This window comes from Triticum dicoccoides, chromosome 4A, assembly GCF_002162155.2.
Source record: "Triticum dicoccoides isolate Atlit2015 ecotype Zavitan chromosome 4A, WEW_v2.0, whole genome shotgun sequence".
In the NCBI taxonomy this organism is placed as follows: domain Eukaryota; kingdom Viridiplantae; phylum Streptophyta; class Magnoliopsida; order Poales; family Poaceae; genus Triticum; species Triticum dicoccoides.
In genome coordinates this window covers 742,968,306-742,975,984 of record NC_041386.1, presented here as the reverse complement: position 1 = coordinate 742,975,984, position 7,679 = coordinate 742,968,306, and the positions used below count along the sequence as shown (strand labels likewise).

Here is a 7,679-nt window from a genome sequence, read left to right as displayed (position 1 = left end):
GCACACGGCTAAGAGATTGTCGTTGCTTATGTGTGGTGCCCCCCTCCCACATATATATAGGTGGGGGGAGGGAGGAACAACTAAGGAGGCACCCCAAGTGGGGTCCAATCCCACTTGGGGTCCTGCCCCTGGCCGCGCCCCCCTTGCCTTTCTAGGCGCCCGGGGAAAGGCAGGGGAGGGTGCCCCCTTTCCTTTCTCCCATGTGGAGGGGAAGGCAGGAGGGGCTAGCCCTCCCCCTTTCCTTTCCTAGGGCTGACGGCCAGGGAGAGGGGTGCGCCACCCCCCTTGTAGGCTGATGTGTCTCTCTCCTTGGCCTATTAGGCCCATAGACCTCCCGGGGGTGTTTGAAATCCCTTCTGAATCTTATTCTCGCAGGTAGGTGCCTGGACCCGCAACCACAGGAGGAGGGTGAGAAGAGAGATGGATGGTGTAAATCTGAGCTTGTTGTCCATTTTTGGTTGTTGCTAAATGTGGACGAGTTACGGCGGCAAGGGCCCGATTGATGGTTCTTGTTTGGCTACCTTGGCTCATTTTGTATTCAAGCGCACTGCTGCCTCTTAGCTTGTGTGACCGAAGAAGACGTGGTGAAGCTTGAGGCCATCATGATGAATGGAGATGTTGGTTCTCGTCAAGACTAGTTAGTTTGTCTTGGTTCTTTTTGGAACTGTGAATACCAGACACATGATTGTGACTAGTTTGTTGTTGTGGTAGGATGCATTCTTTTGGAGTAGTATCTCTTGTTAGAAACCATCATCCTTGAATTGATGGTACTAGGTATATCTGCTCTCATATATGTATATGTGATACCTCAGGAGCTATACAAATGTTATGCTTGTCCACCTGGAACAAGAAGTTCTCAAATTCGAGGGGTGTTTACATATTTGGTGCTGAGATAGGCTTTGAGGGTTTAAATATGCTCGTATGGTATATCAGCCATGGTAAGCTCTACCGCTGAAAGTAATGGCAGAGCTTAAGGGTGTGTGGAGCTGACAGTTGAAATTTTCTTGCCTGCACCTATAAAACAGAGTAGCTACTTAATGTAATCTTCAAGCCCTTTAAATCCAATATGAACCTTTGCAATTGAGATGCCAGCAAATAATTTTCTTATTATTTGAATGGCCATAAAGTCTCGTTATATCCTTGAGCGGTTACCAACAACTCAGAAAACAGAGAAAGAAAACAGGTAGCAAAATTCCGCAGAGTTGAACGCTACTAACAACAATATGTCACAACTTAGCAACCATCAATAGGACAGAAAAACGAACGTTCCGAGAAAGAAAGCCAGAGCTGCCCACAATGTTGTACTTGAGCTCTGTCTCAAAAATTTACAGGATCGAGGCATCCTATATTCATATGCACCATTCGTGTGTGGCGTGATCCTTCCAAAAAAAATTACAACGAGCATCAGCCAGAAACTAATGAGCATATTCCAAAGTCAGCATATGGGTTTCCTCTTACTCACATCCAGTACTCTACTAGATAACAGAGTCCCATAAGGGCTACACCAACTGTGAAACTCTAAACAATGAAGCTATGGAACAAATAAACAAATGAACAGTAGCAAACACAAGAGTTCAAAAGTATTATCATACACAAACAATCAGCACAACATCTGAACAATAGTAATTACAGGAGTTCAAAAGTATTATCATACACGCATAGACAATTATGAATCATCATTATCCTTTAGATTAACTTCAACGGAATAAAAATCTCAGCCTAATATGCTGCTTCATGCTTCTTCGGATCTCTTCTTACTCAATTTGTAGTTCCCTTTCTGGCCCAACTTTTCCATGTGATAACGGCACACACATATATATGATCATATGTGTGGTCAACCATGTGGAAATAAGCAATCATCCATGCTTTCTTACACAACAAGGCGCAGAACACCACCCAGAGACCCAGAATAAATCCCAGAGCGAGTCCAAAATAAAAGGTCATTGGCTCAAAGGAATGTCCATTCATTTTCTGATCGCCTTGCATTGTTACATTCTTTCCAGGGCAACTGTTTGGAAGAGGAGATCCACAAAGACCATTGTTGCCACTGTACATGGAAGGTTGCTCATTGTAGAGGGTGTCAAGCTGACGTCCTGATGGTATTCTCCCTGTTAGATTGTTATCAGACAAGTCTAGGTAGCTCAAATAGGTTATATCTGACAGGCTCAATGGGATCCCGCCAGAAAGCATGTTCCTTGAGAGGTCAAGTGATTCCAAAGCCTGCAAGGCCCCAATCTTATTTGGGATTTTCCCTCTCAACTGGTTCCATGATAGATTCAAGTTTACCAACCCAACAAGAGCAGCTATTTCTTCTGGTATCCCCCCAGTTAATTTGTTTAAAGATAAGTCAATGCTCACCATATCCAAAATGCCAATACCATAATTAAGTTCCGGTCCCTTAACGACCATAGAGGAAAAATAATATGAACCGACCATACTTGAGTAATCGCCATAAGCTACTAATGAGTCAAGCATAGAATCCTTTACATATGTTCCCGTCATGGCCGTCAGATTTGAGAGATGCCTTGGTATGGTACCTGATAAGCCATTGCCTGCTAGGTTCAGATGGTGAAGGCGACTAAGATTTGAGATGGTGGCTGGGATTTCTCTGTAAAACATATTTGTGTTTAGCCGCAGAAATTGTAATTCAACCAAATCTCCAATCCAGAATGGCAACCTTCCAGAAAAACTATTATTTGATAGATCTAGTGACTTCAATTGTCTCCAATTTTTTAGAACCGATGGGAAGTTGCCAGAGAATCTATTGTTACTCAACATGAGAAAGTACATGGAATTCCCCCCAAAACATTGAGGAAGTTGTCCCTCGAAAAGGTTGCTGCTTAAGTCCAACAGAACCAAGATTTCCGCTTTGCAGAGAGATTCGGGAATACGACCAGTTATTTGATTGGAGCGCAACACTAATGAAATCAAATTTGTAGTCCCAATGTTTGATGGCAATTTTCCAGATAGAGTTATTAGACATGTCCAGGCAGGTAATATTTCTTGGTAAGTTGGGGATTTCACCTGTTAGTTTATTTGAACTGATAAAGAAATTTTGCAGTGACATGAATTCCATGTTTCTTGTCAATCTGCCGCTGATTTCATTGTCGGAGATGTACAGATACATGGTCTTTGCAAATGTAGTGGTGAACCAGTCAGGAAGCCTATCAACTATACCTGTGATTGATATATCCATTGAGCGAATGTCAACTTGGGATCGAAGCCATGCAGGAAACGAAGGGCCAAGTTGGCAAGACCAAAGACCTATGGTTTCTAAAGTAAAGGGTGGTATCCAATCGGGACCAACTCTAAACCTCAAGGAATTACCACTTAATAGTAGCCTCTTTAACCTTGTTAGACTTTTAAAATGTTCTTCAGTGAAGTCACCATTCAAGAAGTTGCCTCTGAGATCCATTGTGGTCAAATTGCAGGCATACCGATCTCAGATGGAACAGGTCCATTGAGATTGTTGTCTCGAAGAACCAATATGGTCAAATTACCGAGCATGCCGATCTCAGATGGCATGATTCCGGTAATATTGTTGGAGCGCAAGTGCAACTCGTGCAGCTTGTTTAAGGGACACTGGGGCATCCTCCCTATAATATCCTTTATATTTCCGCCAATTTGACAATAAGAAAGGTCCAGGATTCTCAGATTGCATAGGTTTTTGAAGCTTGTAGTCATCGTCCCCATGTTACGATTATATGACAAATCAAGGACTTGGAGGGACGTCATATGTGCCAGTGCATCAGGAGCTTGATCGTACTGTTGAGTGTCGGCAAGGTAGAGATGCTGGAGGCCTGTCAAATTCCAAAACCAACTCTGTGCCATTGGGTGGGCAAAAATGTTGCTAGAGAGATCAAGCTTCTCGAGTTTGGTAAGGTTAATATGTGGGAGTGATTGGTTTGAGGTTGGAAGAGAGCAAAACCCAAGATCAAGGGCCTTCAAAGAAGGAATCATGTTGACAACATAAGGCCAATCAACTATCGTGCTGAGGTTTACTGAATTCATTCCAAGATACTGCAATTTAGGGATGCGTGCTACCCATGAAATGTCTCTCGAGTACATATATTCATTGCAAAATTGGCATGAGAGGTCAAGATGCTGGAGGTTTGAGAGGTTCCCGAGCTGAGGGGGCACTCTGGCAGAAAATGGTATGCCAGAGAGGTTGAGATATCTCAATCTCGTCAAAGAGCCCAAGAACTCCGGCATGCGGCCACTTGAGCCGTTGAGGTAATTCATGCTAAGATCAAGGTGCACTAGACGATCCATGGAGAGCAAAGAACTACTTATCTGGCCAACCAAAGCTGTGTCTCTGGTGTACACACCCATGATCTCCTCATCGGAAGTGTACGTGTCTGCATGCAGATTACGAAGATGAAGCCTAAGGACATGGCCGGTCCGGTTGCTGCACTTGACGCCCCTCCACTGACAGTAGTCTTCCTTGTGCCAAGAGGCAAGGACGCCCAAGGGGTCGCTGGTGATGCCGTGCTTGAAGGATAGCAGGGCGTCCCGCTCCCGCGGTATGCAGTTTGTGCCGGCCGAACCGCTGGCCGGCCCGACCTGAAGTGCATCGGGGGCCAGCAAGGCGGCGGCGGCTAGGACGCATATGAGCAGGAGCTCGGCACTGGTGGTACGCATGGTGGGCAATACGATGGGTTCAGCTGTGTGCCGCTACGAATGGAGTTTTGTGGCAATTGTGAGCAATATTAGTCCATGTTTCTGACTGAGTCCATGCCCCTTGCAGACCGGCAATCTGAGGGCAACTCTGTGAGCAAGAATGTACACAGGTTTTTTGGGCAAGTTCACATCAGGAATGGAGAATTCCACAGAAACTCCAAGGCCTGAATTTGTCTACTTGTGACAGTCCACAAGCACCGACGTGCACGTTAGGCAAGTGAAGAGCACCACATGGTTTAGTGGAGGTGCAGGCTTTTCCTTCCATTTCTCAGCTCACTGAACGATATACCATAAGTGAAGATAATTTCACGGCAGTTTTATTGTTTCTTCTAGTCCTTGTTGCTGCAGTTGTCCCTGAGAAGTAGGCTATTAAGAACTTGTGCAGGGCTGTGCAATGATCCAATGGTGAGGAGGTTCATCCATCGTGGATAAGCTGAACAGAACTGGCAAGGGAGCTCAGGGTAAGGTGCTTTTTTCATGCTCCTTCATGAGGATGAAAAAAATGAAAGCAATGTTAATAATCCTAACAGTTTATCAGCATAGTCACGCACAGTTGGAGGCTTTGAGAGCATAGTGTGTTCACCTGGAGCCAGTGTCTGTCGTAAAAAATAAGGCAATGTTGTAATGATCGAAAAGGAAGACTGCAGAAAAGGGAGAGAAGCAAGTGTAGCGCTCCAGCAGAATCTGTACCATCTCTCCTCTGTTAGAACGATGTGAACTCCTTGGATCGTGATTCGTCTACAGCGCCTGGGATCGTGATTTGTGTGCAGCTTGGTCGAAGCGGACGGGCGAACAGTGGCATTTTGAAAATATTCGCTAATTAGAAATAAGAAAAATAAATAAAAGTAAAATGTACATGAAAATGTAGAGAAAAAAGAAAAGAAAAAAAATTGAATGAAACCTTCACAATACCAGAGTCAACTACATGGCCGACCCAATAGAATCCAAGGGGTCCCCGCAATTGCTCGACCGCCTAGGTGATATGCACGAAATGTCAATTGCATAATAACAATTGTGAGAAAAATATGTTCGGGGCATTTTAAAATGTTGACATGTTTTATAAATTTTGTTAACGATATTTTTGAATAATATTTTCATCATGTGTTGAAAAATGTTCAACGTGTATTTGAAAGAAATCTTCAACATGTATTATTTTAAAAAAAGTTGCTCATGTATTTTTTTGAACTGTTCGATGTTTATATGAAAAATGTTTCACATGCATTAAAAAAGTACAATGTGTATTAAAACTGTTTTAAGTGTTCTTATAAAAAGTTTAACATGTATTAAAAACTGTTCTTAGAAAGTGTTCATCATGCATTTGACAAAATTTCAATGCATATAAAAAATGCTTTGTGTGTATACAAAAAATGCACAACATGTACTAAAAGAGTCGACATGTTTTTAATGAAAATACAAATAAAGAACAAATAGAAAGAGCGTAAATAAGAAAAGAAAAAAAATGTAAAACGGACGAAGGGGCACAATTGAAAATACCAACCGGCCACCATGACCAACCCGTCAGCACATTCTCTTCTTTAAATCCTATAGCAATGTGTTGGCAAACTACAAAGGCGTGCAATTGAAAATTTGTAAGGGATTCAAAGTTAATAATATGAGGATGTTTTTTTTGGAGGGAGGGGGCAATGGCCCCCTAGGAAATTTGTATTATTTTTAGACATACATTTTTTATATCACGGCGTACATTATACCCATGTATACTCGCCTTCTCAACTTACGCGAAGCTCTCGCCTCCTCCATCAACCGGAAGCTCTCATCTTCCCCACTGGTCGTCGGACTGGTGGCCCTGCTGGTTGATGCCACCCTGCAATCTTACTCAATTGTTGTGCCTTCTAACAGATGTTTTGAAGCTCACAATTGTCTGCTCTAAAGTGGATGGGTATCCGATCTATGTTTTACTCGAGTCTCTAAACTACCTACAAAAAATGGAGATTCAGATTGGTTGCAGATTGGTAGATATGAACACACTGAATAACCTGTCATGTTAGCACCCAAAGTTGTTTTTGGTCTGTGATATGAAAATTGGCCAAAATGTTTTAGTACAATTCAGAGTTTTTGCCTCAAAAGTTTTCCGCCCAATTCTCGCGTCATGTCTTTCTCGCACGATTTCTCCCACCCGTGTATTTCCCGCCCAATTTTCCTAGCCATGTGTCTTCTACTAGAAATTTTCCCACCAGATTTCTCATGTTGCATGATTCCCGTGCAGTTTCTCATGTTCGGAAATTTCCCACATAATTTCTCATGCCATGCGATTCCTGCGCGATTTCTTTGGCCACTGTGTTTCCCGCCCGATTTCTTCTGCCATTGTGTTTCCTGCCCGAGGTTTTCCTACCATATTTCTCCTGTCGCGTGTTTCCCGCCAACTTTCTAGCGCCACATGTTCGCCCCCCACTACTAGGAAAAGGCCTACTAATGGCGCACCAGTTTTGCCTACTAATGGCGCATCACTGGTGCGCCATTACTAGCACGCCATTAGTAATTTTTACTAATGGCGCACCACTGATGCCCCATTAGTATCTGGTATACTAATGGCGCACCACTGGTGCGCCATTAGTATAGGCCACAGTGCGCCATTAGTATAGGCCACTGGTGCGCCATTATTATAGGCCACGGTGCGCCATTAGTATTTTTGAATTTTGAAGGCGGGAAAATAGTAGTGGCGCACCGTCTGACCCCCACCGTGCGCCATTGCTATTTTTGAATTTTGAATTTGGATCTGGGTCGTGATTTTTTTGCCCATTTTTTGCTAGTTTTTTCTGCTCGTTTTTTGGCACGATATTATTTCAAATTTTGTTCCTGTTTTTGGATCTTGTACGTTCTTTTGCCGTGTTCTTTTGCCAGAGAGGCGCTCGCCTACATCACCGGAGAGGAGGAGGAGGTCGCCGGAGAGGAGTTCACCGAAGCATCGGAGAGGAGAAAGGAGAAACCATGAGGGAATGGGAGGAGAGGAGGGAGGAGGAGCTCACCGGAGAGGAGGGAGG

At 43.7% G+C, this 7,679-nt stretch overlaps 1 pseudogene; it reads right to left on the bottom strand.

Moving 5' to 3' along the window:
• Positions 1-1,758: 1,758 nt before the first annotated feature.
• LOC119290002 lies at positions 1,759-4,641 on the bottom strand (annotated as a pseudogene).
• Between the last annotated feature and the right edge of the window lie 3,038 nt (positions 4,642-7,679).